Here is a 16,215-nt window from a genome sequence, read left to right on the forward strand (position 1 = left end):
AGGTTAAAAAACCAAGATGACTGGTAAAAATTTCTATAAATATTTTTATTTATGTTGGTGCATTGGCTAGCCAGTGATATTATAAAGGGAAAACTAATGAAAAGAGTTTGAAAATTTTGAGTTTTAACGAAAAAGACAAAATAAAAGGTAACAGCACTTGATACATAAAGCATTAACATTTGGCTAGTTCGCTTCAGGTTTGAAATCTTTGAAATATGTCTTCAGTCGAGGTTCCACTATCTCAATCTTCAAACCCAAACGACACTTTTAATGTTCATCGGCCTAAAGCCTTCAGCCACTTGTTCTCCCAGCATCGGGGGCGACCATTTTCTGTCATATGCTTCTTTGGTAAGACTTCTTTCTTAGTACAATAAACTATTAATTTGATCCCTACATTATTATTATTCGACTGGAAGTTAAATTTGAAATTAAAAAAAAAATACAATGGGTACTTTAACTGATTAAGATTGCTAATTAATTTCATCTCTATATGATTCAAAATCATTTTATCTAACTTTCCTTCCCTTAACATTGCAAACATGTAATGAATCTAACTACCAAAGTTAAATTTACACTTTAGAAATTGACAGCATAAGGTTATGCGTTTTCTAATGTGTTACCAGACGTATAATTATCTTATAATGTAATCTACATCTTTTGTATTTGGAAACCTCCTCATTCAACCATATCATAAAGGTTATGCTTTTCTTTTTTCTCAAATCAATGTGATCCTCCGGAGGGAATGGATGCTGAACTTGAACAACATGTACAAGAACTGAAGGAAGAAGTGAGAAGGATGCTACCGACATCGCTTGAAAATGTTTCACAAAAGCTGAACTTCATTGATGACATTCAACGCATAGGTGGGTCTTACCATTTTGGAAATGAGATTGAACAAATTTTGGATGACCTGTACACTGCTGCTCTTTGTTTTCGATTGCTTAGACAACAAGGTTATAACGTTTCATGCGGTAAGTACTCTAGGATGGTGGTCCTGGTCATAGGTTTTTTTTTTTTTTCTTTTCTTTGAATAATTGAGATTATGTATTTTTCATTTTGTTGGTCAAGCAGATATATTCAACAAGTTCAAGGACGATGATGGAAAATTCAAGGAATCACTCATTGATGATGTTGTAGAACTATTAAGCCTGTATGAAGCCACATAGTTTAGGATACATGGAGAGGATACACTAGATGAGCCACTAACCTTGACCACCACTCATCTTGAATCGGCTACATACCGTTTAAGTTCCTGTTGACCCTAAAAACTACCAAACCTACGTGGCGCGCAGGCTGAGTAATTAATAAGCTAACTACGTCCTTGGGTTGTGTGCGGGATGTGCCAACTCGTCGGCCGAGTTCAGCCGGGGAGTAAAATATGTTGATGTTGCGTTGAACGCCCTGCTGACTTCTCGATCTTACGACTGCAGCTAAGGAAGGAACACGTCTCGGCTTTCGGGTTCTAAAGCCTGAAGATAAGGCTACTAGTCTTGCGAAGTTCACAGATCATCGGAGTCGGGTTATGTCACGGTGATTATATTCGTATGAGTATAAGCACACCAAACTGGCACCAAACTATACGGACACAAGTACTCAAAAGAGATGTATGTCTTGATGGTGAATATGGTTCGGCTGTCAGAATACTGAACTCTAAAACTTACTTGTGAATATCCAATCATAAAAAAACTCGGCGTTCAATGCGCCGAGCCCAACAATCTGTAACACCTCATTTTGCCGAGAAAGCTAAGTGCTGTTTATCCAAACTGAAGGTGTTCTGCGGTCGAATGGTTCTACAGCTACAGTGCTGTTTATCTAAACTGAAGATGGTCACTGGTTACCTTCACAATGTTGTTTATCCAAATTGAAGATCTGTTGGCGGAAAAAGAAAATAAAAATCTCATGGTTGTTGAGAGGTTTCGCTTAGAGCTAGAGTTTACACAGCGCAGTTTGTGTGTTGAATTAGAGAGGCCTTGAATGATGCACTTCTTCTTCTATTTATAACAGTGAAACCACTTATGTTCGAGTTAGAACCACACTCGGATTAGGACTTCTTATCCTGATCTAACCAGGACTCGGCTAATCCTAATTTAACTGGGACTTTGAACCCACCTTCATAATGAACTAGATTCATTCCCTGACTCTCATTGCCTTCAGCTTTAACACCCTTGGTGGTACAAGGATTCAACCTTCGCCTTTATCCAAATCCATCATTCTCACAAAAGGACTTGACCGAAACTGACTAGACAACTCCTAGTGCCTAGTCGGTCCATGATACCCCAGGAATACAGCCGGACCAAGAGTCTCGGCCTATTTTGTTACTCTCAGCCCAAATTGTCATTTTAGGCCCAAACAATGCCCCATTGTTTATGAGGTCTTTGGCCTTTAACTTTTTGACCGAGTTTCGACCTTGAAGAAATGAAATCAGTATCTTTGGAAGACAACAAAAAGTTCCGAATATCCCATCCACTTAGGTGCATTTATGAAGCACGATCACACTATCTTTATTGCCATTTGTTCTCATAACCCAGAAGATTTCAACAGAAAACTTCTAATCTCAGAAAAATCCTAAACCCAGAAAAATCCTTGAGTTCTTCAACAATGGTTTCCAACACTTTTATCACCAAGCTTTCTGAGGAGTGTGCCAAGTGCAAAGACTTCATTGACCGAAATGCTATCAAGACCTTATGGTTTGAAGGCGATTCAATTACTTCCCACCAGATATTGGGACCTCTTTTCAAGGATGTTGTCCCAAAGACCATTAATGAAATGCTCAAAACCCATTGTTTGAAACCCTTGCTCCAAGGGTATGATTGGTCGAAGTAGGATTCGTCTAGGTCTCAAGGAGCTTAGCCCTCGACCACTGCATCCTGGGCAGCTTGGGTTGAACGAATGGAGGAATTCTTCAACGCAGAATAGAAGACTCTTGGCATTTATGATGATATTAAGCTCTCAACTATTGAGATTGCTATGGACCAGGAGCTTCTCACGGCAGCCTTGAGTTTTTGGTGTTAGGCCACGAACACAATGGTACTCCCTCTCAGCCCCATTGGCCCCACCGTGCTCGACATATTGGCCATCCTTGACATTTCTCCATCTGGTCTTTTAGTTGATGTCGTCATTCCTGGGTATCAATTCAACTTAGACCTTAAAGCATTATTTGAAGAACGTGTCGTCAAAGCCCTAAAAAAGAAAGACCAAGAAACCCCAAAAGAAGAAGTCCAAAAGCTACTCAAGAACTTCTTTAACTATAACACTTTCATCTACCACTTTGCTAGCCGAGGGGAATAAGTCATACAAAATGGGGAACATGAAGCCTTCCTATTATACTAGTACAACAAATTTATTGTTTGTACCAAGTCGAATAAATGTTTGATCGAAAACATGCCAGTGGCTGAGGCCCTGGCCAGTGGTCACACCTTAGCTTTTAGCTCGGTCATCCTTGCCAACCTCATGCGTTGCTTGGCCGAAACGACCATCACTAATATCGACCCACACCAGAACAACCCACTCTGAGTTTTCTAACTCTGCCTGCAAGTCTGCTTCGCCACCTTGAGGCCAGAAATCCCCAGCTTGAAAACCACTGAAGCTCTAGGTCTTTAATTGGCTTTTAGACTAGCTCCTCCTCACTCGGCTGAATAAGTCTTTAAATACTTCTTCGACCTAGAAGATCTCTCTGACGACGAGCTCCTAATCTGCTGTGGTCAAATGTACCCCTCTTCTATCAAACTTCCATCATCGGCATAGGATAAGACCAAAGACGCCGATCTTTAACAAAACTGGAAGGCGTTCGTGCTAGCTCGCAACCTCCTTCTCTGCTGTGATGCTCGGTGTGCAAGTTGGGAAGTCTACCACCCCTACTTTACTGTTCAGCAACTTGGCTACCTCCAAGGATACCCTGTGCCTTTACTCACCTCTTAATCTCTTCTAAGTTGAGAACATCTCTCTGGTTCATCAGAAAGAGAGTGTAGAGAGGCCGAGCAAGAATTTCAAGAAAGGTGCACGAAACTCCGCCTTCGGCCGAACGTCCCTGAAAATCACAACACTAGCATTTTTGCTGATTGGTGGGACGCATACATCCAAGAATTGTTTGGCACACCGGTCGAGGATGTTGTCAAAAAGATCTTCAGCGATCGTCCAAAGAAAGCTCCCACCCCAAAATCCAAAGAAGTAGCCCAAGGTATACGTCCTTTAATTATTTCTCTCTTGCTCAAAAATTTTATCCTAACGTGAGTTTATTTTCAGTGAGTTGTCCAACAAAGTGGGCTAACACGGTCGCGATGGTTGCAATAAAAAAGAAGCTTACTCTTCCAAAGAAGGTTGCAACTGTTCGAGATTTCGTAACCTCTCCTACCCCAAAAATGCATCAAGAAGAAGGCAAAGTAAGGGGAACGAGAGATTCTTGTGATCTCAAGTCAAACAACAGGGGCAACTTCTCCTAGCGTATCTCTCTTTCCCCCTGCCGTCGAGGTCTCGGTGAGAAAACCGCAAAATCTTCTGATGGCTCAGATGACTGAAGTTCCTCCCCATTGTTCCAGCCGTGGTCGAACCATTCGTCATTCCATTGGTCGAGAGGCATGTAATTCTGGGGTTGGTTGTTACTCCTGCAGTCGTTCCAGTAGCTGCCGCTGTTAGGAAAATGGCCACTCAGGCTGAGAAAAACCTATCCCCAAATCCAAAAAAGAAACCAATAATCATCGTCGAAGAAGAGGTACAACCATTCTTGTTAGTAATTTTCTATTTAATTGGACATCTCAACTAATGAACAACCCATTTCTGTTTAGGGGGACGAGAGCGAAGAACCTTTTTCGGTGAAGTGCCCCCAATCGATTGAGTTGTCACCCACCATTCCTCAGCCGATGATCGAAACAACTGGTCAAGTCAACTCTCTTGCTACCGAAGCAAATGCGGGGCATGAAGCTGCACTTATTGTCGAGACGAAAACGACGGCAGAGATGTCGATTCATCCCTAATACCAGATCCACAGGAGGTTACTTTGGTTTTGTAAGAACCTTCATTAACTTGCTGTTAACTTCCTGCTTTAGAATTCTAAACCAAAAAGATATTACATGTCCAGTGCCCAATTACTCGTTTCATCAAAAATTCTATGCGCCGAAGGGTGTTATATACATTTCCCAACCACCTCAGTGGTCGTTGAACATAGATAACCTTCATCGGCCGCAAGAATTGAGAATCAGTCTTAAACACTAAGCTCGACCAATAAGCTCTCTAGGTTTGAACAATGAACCAGGGACATGGTCGAAGTTTCCTCTTGGCAGGTCTAAAACAAATTCTCTCTACCATCTTTCTGCAATTTTCCTTTTTTTTTTCTTTCTAAAATCCTTTCATGTGTAGCCTCTATGGGAAGTCGAGCTCAATGCTCTCTTCTTGAGTACTTCTGGAGTGGTCGGGCCATCTACCACCTCAGCTGAGCCTTCCGCAACTGCGGCAGAATCTAATGCCTTTGCCAAGTTGTAGGAACTCCTATCCCTTTCGGCCTCACAAGTCCTTCAATGTAAAAGCCTCGACTCCGTAGGAGAGTTCTTGAACGATTTTGCAGTCGGTGGCTTGTTGAGCAACGAAAACGTCGTTCACTTATCCAATCTCCTTGTGAAGACCCTGCAATACTTTACTACTTACGGGCCAAGAACGACCTAAAGGCAGCAAAAATTGCTCATGAAGCCATTTGACCAAAGGTTGAGGCCATAAAGGCAAAGAAAATGCGGTTGGCCGACCTTGATCATCAAATTGGCGAGCTACGACGTCAAATCGCCGAACTTCAATGGCAAAGGTTAGCTATTGCTTCGGATCTCAAAAAGTATTTTGAAGCAAATAAGGCTCAACTAACAGACTTCGCGACTGACACAAGGCAGATACATCAACTTTAGCTCAAAAAAAGAATAAGGCAAGCCGAAGTCACAATGGGTGAAGTAAGTGGTTAGAACTAAAGGCCGCTCTTGAAGCCTTCCTTTTTTTGACCCCTTAGGATTTTGCCTTTAGGAAATTTTTTGTAACTTCACTTGTACTCCTTTTTTTGCAAAACTAATGAAATGAACTTTTTATCCTTACATCTCCCAAGTGACTGGATAGTACTTCTTTAAAAATTTCCCATTGATTGGTAGTTTATGAATTAGACCGATTTGGTCTTTAAGATGGCAAGCCCTTTTGTCAAGAACTTTGTGGACGATGAAAGGTCATTCCCAATTCGGCGACCATTGTCCAAATCTAGGATCTTTGATTCCTATGGGCAATATGGTTTGCCAAACTAACTCCCCTTCGCCGAATGTTTTTTGTTTGACTCGTTGATTATAGGCTCACTCGATAATTTTTTTCTTTGCCACCAATAAATTATAAACATCAAGCCGAACTTCCTCTAAATCTTCTAACTCTTGTCTCATGGCCTGGTTATATTCGGCACTGAACAAACTACTTTGCTCAATTACTCGCAGCAAGTTTATATTCAGCTCGACTGGTAACATCGCATTGTGCCCATAAGTCAACGAGTATAGGGTCATCCCAATTGGTGACCAAATGGAGTAATTCGACCAGGACTCTTTATATGGGCCCATGAATTTGACACTTTACACATCCTCATGCATACTCGATACAATCCTTCAATACACTCGGCTAGAAATAGTTATGTTAGCGAAGTAGCCAACACATCTTGCTCCAGATTGATGAGCTTCGTAAATTCCTTCATGTACTTCTGCAATTGCTTGAGCAGCCTTTTGTGGACTGAGGCATAATAACAATAAACCATCATCACCATTCCGGTACAATTTAGTCTGGTATAACACGTAATTTGAGGCATGGGCCCTTGTTCTGCGGTCGTGTTTGTCATTGTGGTTATCGAGATAACGTATGATTGACCTTCTTCAATCGTTTGGCAATGTCTCGACATCGCACATGTTTACAGTATCTCCTCATTTTAACAACAAAGGTAAAGACATTACTCGTGTATGGATCATGTGATCGTGTTGGAGAACTTGTCGATTAACCAAGGCCGGGTGTGATCATTGTACTATGGGTATCGCTCAGCCTAGCTCGCCCTCCAAGAGTTGTGCGCCGGAGGCTATTTCAGCTAACTTGTCTACGTCAATATTTCGAATGTGGGAGATATGTTTGAACGTGATACCATCGAACGACTTTGGCAACCCTGTGATAGGGCGACAGAGTACAACTCATACAGCGGAAAGTTCCATTGAGTTGGTTAATCACAAGTTCTGAACCACCAAGGACGAGTACGCGGGCTGCCTTTAAGTCATGAACGACGTTGAGGCTGATGATAAGGGCTTCGTATTCGGCCTGATTATTTGTACAATCAAAATCAAGCTTGAGAGAAAAATACCAACGGTGTTGATCTAGGGATTAAATGATGATTCTAACACCAGCCGAGGCTGAGGTACTGGAACCATTAAAATACATTGTCTAATAATTGTCACGTGTTTCCAACATACCGATTTCGACGTCGTTGCCCCTAAAACCATATGAAGAAGGATATTGAGCCAAGAAATTGGTAAGTGCTTGCCCTTTGACGACTTTCTGTGGCACATATTGCAAACTAAATTTGGACAGTGCCATTGTTCATTTCCCAATTCGGTCTTAGACCATTGGTCGAGTGAGCATATACCGAATAACATGAGTCCGGGCGATGACCTGAGTGAGGAAAGGGATCATGTAATGCTGGAGTTTAGACGTTGCAAAAAACAATGCTAGGCATAGCTTTTCTACGGTTGAATAATTGATTTCAGGCGAGTTAAGATTCTAGCTGAGATAAAAGATGGCATGTTCACGCCCGACATCGTTGTCTTGTGTGAGAAGGCAACCAATGGACTCTTCGGTCGTCGAAATGTATAGCTTAAGAGGTTTACCACGTCGAGGCGATACAAGGACGGGTGAGGTTGTAAGGGAAACCTTAATTTGTGTGAAAGCCGCTTAATGTTCTTCACACCACTCAAACTTGTCTGAATCCTTGAGTTTCAAAAGCGTAGAGAACGCCATCATTTATCCTGCTGAATTAGCTATGAAATGAAGGAGAAAATTTATCTGGCTGAGTAAATACTGAAGTTGATTTTTGGTCGTCGGGGGTGGAGCGTCGATGATTGCACGAGCTTTGTTTTCATCCACCTCTATGCCATAATGATGCACAAGAAAACCTAAGAAGTTGTCGTCTGATACACCGAAGACACATTTGACTGGGTTCATTTTAAGGCCATGCTGGCGCATACAAAGGAAAGTTTGTCGAAGGTCATCTAAATGGGTTCGGCGGTGTTTTGATTTGACGACTATGTCGTCGATATATACCTCTATGATTGTACTAATCAAGTCATGGAAGATGGTATCCATGGCACGTTGGTACATGGCACCATCATTTTTAAGGCCGAATGACATGACTACCCATTCGTATGTCCCGAGTGCCCCTGGACAACGAAAGGTAGTTTTGTGAACATCGGTTTTGGCGATAAAAATCTGGTTGTAGCCAGCATGGCCGTCCATGAAGGACAACATTTTATGATTGGCCGCGATGTCAATTAAAAAAATCTGAAAGGCATCAAATATTCATCTTTGGGGGTTGCCATATTTAAATTACGAAAATCGATGCAAATGCATAGAGCATCGTTTTTCTTTAACATTGGTACGATATTCGCCAACCATTCGATGTATCGAGCTGTCTAAATAAACCCGGCTTTTAAAAGCCTAACTAGTTCATTTTTTATGCTGAGTTGTACTTCGGTCAAGAATTGCCAAGGGGGTTGGCGAAAAGGCTTACAACTAGCTTTGATGTTTAATTCATGCTAGAAAAAGGTTCGATTTAGACCAGGAATCTCATGATAACTCCAAGAAAAACAATCTTTAAACTCATTGAGTAATTTACTAAGTTCAGTTTTCATGGATTAGGGTAACAATGCACTAACAAATAACGGTCGAGGGTGATCGGCCATTCCAATATTTATTTCCTCTAATGGGTCTTTGACTTGGGGCTGATTGTCTTCGAGCTCGACCGGGGCAGCTTGAACTTTATCCAGGGATAAGACGAGACCATTATCTCATTCGACTAGAAACTCCACAAAGTTTACGCCCGAATTCGGTTGTTTGGAAATAGTATACCAGTGGGCCAGCAGTCGTTCTATAGTAAATGAAACTACGACCCAACGTTCTACGTGTTTGGTATCAGACATTGGGATAGGTAATAAGGTTAGCCAACCCGAGTCTTACTAAATCCTGTTAAACAATCTCGGCGCCAACCTCGATGGCTTTTTGAACCAAAATTTGAGTCGACCGTCGTTCAACGTTGAGACCGTGCAAAGTGATATAGCCAACGTGATTGTCGTAGTAACGTTCTTGGATTATGTTAGCTTCGAATGGCTGACTATCGGTCGGATAAACCATGATCGATTTACCGTCCCAGAATATGAGGACTTGATACAAAGATGAAGGGATAAAACCTATTTGATGGATCTGATCCCGACCAGACAATGCCTTATATTCAGTTTTTGAGTCGACGATGAAGAATGCAGTCATATGATTGTTACCTGCAATATTGAGTTCTAACGGAAGTACACCCTTGGTCTGGGATTTGCCTCCAACAAAGCTACTCATGATGACTCCTGATGGGATAAGTTCGTAGTTAGAGCGACGTAGTGTTTTCATGATGGAGACGGGCATGATGTTGACCGTTGCTCCGTAGTCGACGAAGATTTTGGAGATTGGATATCCTTCGATGTGAGATGTGACATACAACAGCTTTAAATGATAGAGATTGGCTGAGGAAGAACGGGGAAACAACTAAGCAAGAGTTGCTTTGAGTTTGTCTTCTTTGCTTACTTGCTCATCTTCCTCCATGATGACGAAGTCCACTTGCATTGCTTTTTCGGCAACCACATCAACATCCAAGAAATTTGGTTGGGAGGTGATTAGCTGAAATTCAGTCGATAAAACATGGACCATGTTAATTTCTATGTTGTTGAGAACTATAGGGCCCATCGAGTTATGGTTGTCGTCTTCCGGACTATCGAGCAAAGTGTTCTGTTTTGGGGTGTCCTTGACCTAATCATTTTTCTTTTCAAGTAATTGTTCCTGTGGTGCACCCAGCATTCCCGTTTCATTCTGATTGCTATCCTCGAGTTTGCTCGACGTTGGAGACCTGTTTCGTCCTTACGTCACCTTACGGGCATGCTCCTGATAGGCAATTCGAGCATTCTTCATGTTTAGGTAAACATCTAGCCGTGCCACGCGCTCTTTCTCATCAGCCGTCAGGCCAAAAAGAGACACGGCTGAGAAAACTTCAAAATGGTATTGTAAATATTTGAGGTCTTTGAGGTGGGCCAACCTCGAAGTTGAGAACCCGAGCTTCTCGTATATGCTGGAACCTGGCCTTCATTCCCCATATCAGTAGTCTTTTGAATAATTTGCTCGGCATCAGGGCAAATTATTGCTAGGTCGAGAACCTCTTGACACGCCTTTGGTAAGCCATACATGTCATTAGTAGAATATTTCTTGTGAAACACCTGTATGTACTTCAAGGCTTGGCCAAGAAATGGGGGCTGTAGATTTTGTCGGACCTTTTCTAATGGTTCTTATGAAGGTAATGGAGGAAGTTTGCTTTCTGCTTCTTTCCTGAGATGTTCGAAACGAGCCTTCATTTCCCCAGGTTGGAAAAGGAGTTTGATGCGCTTCTCAGACTCTTCTATCATGGTCTCAAAATTATGATCGATCGCTTTCTTTTTGTGAAGTAATTCGATCATGATTACTGGGGGATGTCGATCATCTTCGTTATTTGTTATTTCTTTCGGCCGCCATTTAGTAGCCGAGGTAGCCTGAGTTGCTTGTCGACGGGCCATGCAGTCTATTCACTGGTGCCAGCATTTCTACGATTTAGAATGTGCAGTATACATACCGGTATGAGAATTGTAACTATACCACCATTGCTCGAGGGGCTCAGGCAACTTGAAGGTATTTTGGTTCACAGAAGAACTCAAGCTGCTAGAGTTGAGTGCATAATAGTCTTCGTTATAAAACGGTGTGTCGAAATCAAGGCGTCGCCCGACCGAAGGTGGCTCATCGATCCGTGTCTGAGGGTCGAGCCTATTGAAAACTCTTTGGTGTTGTCTTGTGCCGAGCACCTTTTGAGGTGTCGTTGCAGCCGTAGAAGGCGATCGTTGTATTATAGCCTGAGGTGGTTTCTCTTTTGGCTCAGTGAAGATGACATTTGCCTTATAACGACTACATAAAATCACCGACCAATCCGCTTCTTCTGCATTGGAGTCTGACATAGGCACGACGACAACTGGTCCTGAAAAATCTCTAAGCGGCTCGTTTGTAAATAAATCCATCTTGAGCCGTGGTTGAGAGTTCTACTTTAGGACGTGTTGCATTGGAACAAATTCGGCCTTTCATTTGCCTTTGTCTTTAGGCAGATGAGCATTTACCACATTTATTGTCACCGTAGGAAATGGGTCAATGTCGACGCCCATTTTCTTTTCTGGAAACTTGAGTTTACCATTGTCAATCCAACTTTGTCGTGTGCTTGTTCAAGTTATGGTAGTTGCAATACGTTTTTCCTTTCAATTCTTTGACCTTGGGGATATTATGTCTAGGCCGAAGTTTGATAATTTTGGCAAGTAGCAGTTGATCGAAGATGGCGTCGGCCTTAGTAATGTCGAAAGTATAAATTTTCGTTGTTTTGACGGAAGACTCTTCAGGGGCCGAGCAAGTTTTGGCATCTTCGGGATTAGCATGAGCCAACGCCTTGCATATATATAGTTTGTCGATTATTATCTCAGCCGCGTCTATACTTGCATATTCTTCAACTTCGACCGACGCATAACTGACAGTGGGGTTTTTGTAAATTGTTCCTCTGGACGGGGACTTCGAAGCCTTCTCTTCTCGGAGTAAATAATCGTATTGCTTGACATGTTGGGCTAGTTCATACATGTCACGAAAGTTTGCCCCCAAGAATTTCTTCTTGTACTCCACGTCCAACCCATTCAAATCGAGCCTAACAAATTCGACTTCAGGGAGAGGTACTCAGCACCAATTTTTGGATGACTTAAACCTTGTAAGATAATCCATCGGTGACTCATCAGATGCTTGAGCCATCCTGGCTAATTAAGAAACTGACATTTCCATCCCCATCAGATAAAATTGCTCATGGAATTTTGGGACCAGTTCCTCCCAACTTTGGATGGAGTTAGGTGGGAGGTTGATGTACCACGTGAATGCCGAGCCTGTCAACGAGAAGGTGAATAGTTGCAGTTTATGGAAGTCACTATTAACATCTCCGCATTGTGCAATGAACCGTACTACATGTTCTGACGAAGACAAGGACAATTCTCCAGCAAAAAGGCTGAAATCTGGGATCTTAAAGCCTTTAGGATATTTGAACTTCTCTACATAAACTGGGTATGGATAGATGAATTTCGGAAACTTCGTCCCTTTTCAAGGCCGAATCGATCATTCTTTGGAACTCAATCATATCAACGGATGTTGTTTCTTTTCTCTGGTCTGATCCGTCTGATCTACTGCTTGATCCTCCTCTTTCATCCAAGTCGATCATTTTGATCCGAGCAGATCCTGTCTCAGCCTGTATTATTAATAACAGATTACTCTTAAGTGGAAGTTGTCGGGATCGATCAATAGGTCCACCTTCATAAACTTTACTAACCAATAGTTCGAGCAATTTGTTGTGTGACTTGCCATTACTGCGGATTACCTCAAGTATGCTTTTTACTTCTTGACTGAAATTATGAGATTGCTCTTCAAGTTTTCTCCGGAGAAACGATCCTCGATTATTCCTTCGACAAAAATTGCTTTTGTCGCTTTGGTGGTGATCTCCACATCACGAACATGTCCACCGAGATTAACATCATTTTCTCGGTTATCACATTTATGGGTTCGGGTGTGATGGCAGTAGGAGGATTTTGTACTTGCAACAGGCCATTATGATCTGGGTTTTGGACCATAGGTGGAAGGTTAGTCGCTGATTTACCCATCCTTATTTTCTTTTTTACTGATCGTGTCTCAATAGTTATGAACTTCGTAGCTTTAGCACTATGTCCCACCGGGCGTGCCAAAATGTTGACCCTAAAAACTACCAAACCTACGTGGCGCGCATGCCGAGTAATTAATAAGCTAACTACGTCATTCGGTTGTGTGCAGGGCGTGCCAACTCATCGGCTGAGTTCGACCGGAGAGTAAAATGTGTTGATGTTGCGTTGAACATGCTACTAACTTCTTGATCTTGTGACTGCGGCTTAGGAAGGAACACGTCTCGGCCTTCGGGTTCTAGAGCCTGAAGACAATGCTACTAGTCTTGCGAAGTTCACGAATCGTCGACGCTGGGTTCTGTCACAGTGATTATATTCGTAAAAGTATAAGCATGCTGAACTGGCACCAAACTATACGGACACAAGTACTAAAAAAAGTTGTATGTCTTGATGGTGAATGTGGTTTGGCAGTCAGAATGCCAAATTCTAAAACTTACTTGTGAATATCCAATCATAAAACAACTAGGCATTCAATGCGCTAAGCCCAGTGATCTGTAACAGTTCACTTCGCCGAGAAGGCTAATAAGATGACCTCTGCCAATAAGGATTCGAAAATCCTTCTTGACTGAGACTTGGATAGATAACCAATCGGCCTCAACGCAGTGCTGTTTATCCAAACTAAAGGTGTTCCATGGTCGAATGGTTCTACAGCTACAGTGCTGTTTATCCAAAATGAAGATGTTCACCGGTTGCCTTAACAGTGCTGTTTATCCAAACTGAAAATGTGTTGGCGGAAAAAGAAAATAAAAATCTCAACGTTGTTGAGAGGTTTCGTGTACAGCGAGAGTTTGCGTAAGGCAATTTATGTGTTGAATGGGAGAGACCTCGAATGATGCACTCCCTCTTCTATTTATAGCAGTGAAACCACTCCTGGCAGAGTTTGAACCGTACTCGGATTATGACTCCTTATCCTAATCTAACTAGGACTCGACTAATCCTAATTCAACTGGGACTTTGAACCCACTTTCATAATGAACCATATTCATTCCTTGACTCTCAGTGCCTTCAGCTTTAACACCCCTAGTCGTACAAGGATTCAACCTTCGCCTTTATCCAAATCCATCCTTCTCGCAAAAGGACTCGACCGAAACCGACTAGACAACTCCCAGTGCCTAGCCGGCCCAGGATACCCCCGGAAGACCGCCAGACCAAGTGTCTGAGCCCATTTTTGTTACTCTTGGTCCAAATTGTCATTTTGGGCCCAAACAGCTTCCCATTGGCGAAAACAGTAACCCATGCCTTAAAGCAGCAGGTCTGAAAGGGTTAACCAAGGGTTGAAGCAAGGTACTGCTTGTCTGTCTACCAGGAACTAAGAGAATCACCTAATGAAACTCTCCTAACGTTCGCCAAGTTGGATTTCAACCGACTGCAACGAGTCCATCAGAAAGAACTAAGCGAACTCACACGGTTAATTAGTTACTCAACCGACCATATATATCACTTGCTAAAGCGTTGAATTCTCCACCTCTAGCTACTAAATAATTATGTTTGTAACTCAGATGGTGGAAGGATTTGGACGTGCCAAACAAGCTACCTTTTGTAAGAGACAGATTGGTTGATGTCTATTTCTGCTGGAGTTTGTCGGTCTACTTTGAGCTTCAATATTCCTTTGCTAGGAGGACATCATGCAAAGTTACTGCTATAACATCCATTATAGATGACTTGTATGATGCTTATGGAACATACGAAGAACTAGAGCTCTTTACTGAAGCTATCGAGAGGTACAAATATATCATTAGTTGGAAATCATCTTATATATATAAACTATCTTACATTACATCACCATCTGATCAAAGAGGAAAAACTAACCTAATTACGCACAACTGATTTATATTACCTGATCAAGTGGGATTTTTCAACCATGGATCAACTACCAGAGCATATAAAAGTCTGCTATCGGGCGTTGTTGGATATATATAATCAAATTCATGAAAAGCTTGCGCGTGAAGGCAAATTATATCCCATGCACCATGCAAGAGAAGTGGTACTAATCCCCAATATAGATGAGCTTAGTTTTGAGTCTAAAGTTGTTCAAGGCCCGAAAAACGTGCTGCAAATACTGCACAATATGAATAGAAGCAAATAATTATTTATTTATAGTATTTAGATATCAATATGAATTTACAATAGAAATGATTAAGAATTATTATAAACTCATGATTTGGTATGTGTTAGATGAAAAAACTAGTTAGAGGCTAATTCAATGAAGCCAAATTGTTCCGCCAGAAGCACATACCATCACTGGATGAGTACATGCCTGTATCACTCGTGAACACGGCCTACCTGTTGCTAATAACCACATCCTTTGTTGGAATGGAAGAAGCTACAATAGACTCCCTTGATTGGCTGTTAACTTCCCCTCAAGCAGTAAAGGCTGCATCAACAATTGGCAGACTCATGAATGACATAGTGAACCACAAGGTACTTAATCGTATATGTAAATAGGATTAATAAGTATTGTCGAATGTAAAAGGTCTCACACTAAAAACCTGACAGAATAAAATATAACTCATAGTAAGTGGTTTCATTTCTAAATTGCACCAAACTCTTTTGTGACAAAACCTACACATGCAGGGCTAACAAGCACGACTATTATGATTGCATTAATACTTATATTAATGGTCCTTTTTTAACTTAATCCTCATGCCTGACTAGTTTGAGCAAAAGAAAGAACATTTTGTCTTAGCCTTGAACTATTACATGAAGAAATATGGTGCCACAGGAGAAGAAGCGATAATCGAACTTCAAAGACAAGTTAATAATGCATGGAAGGACATAAACGAAGTGTGAAGATGGCTACACTAATCCTGAGGGTGTGCTAAAAGATTTTATAGTTTCTACACTAGTAGAACCCGTGGCTATATAAGCCTAAAATATCGACTTATTGTGATGTTTCTTTCAAAGTATAGTCTCCAGCCCCCAAGTTGCCTACAAAAAATAAGGAACTACCATCCGTTAAGACTGTAAAAACGTAATTTGGGTTGTTCGTTTGCTTTCCATTTGATTTTATTGTCAATAAAAGAACTTCGATGCAGTTGGGAATAAATCATATACTAATTATTCTTAAATAGCACACTAGAACATGCATGTACATATGTTGGTGCTAAAACTTGGATAGAGCTTGGGCACGGAGTTCAACATGTATTTTCCCCACTTTTGTTTTGTTTTATTT

General features: G+C 41.6%; 1 pseudogene; it reads left to right on the plus strand.

Moving 5' to 3' along the window:
* Window positions 1-215: 215 nt before the first annotated feature.
* LOC137744181 ((-)-germacrene D synthase-like) lies at window positions 216-15,909 on the plus strand (annotated as a pseudogene).
* Window positions 15,910-16,215: the final 306 nt, after the last annotated feature.

Source organism: Pyrus communis, chromosome 12 (assembly GCF_041283825.1).
Source record: "Pyrus communis isolate YQ-2024b chromosome 12, ASM4128382v1, whole genome shotgun sequence".
Classification (NCBI taxonomy): Eukaryota; Viridiplantae; Streptophyta; class Magnoliopsida; order Rosales; family Rosaceae; genus Pyrus; species Pyrus communis.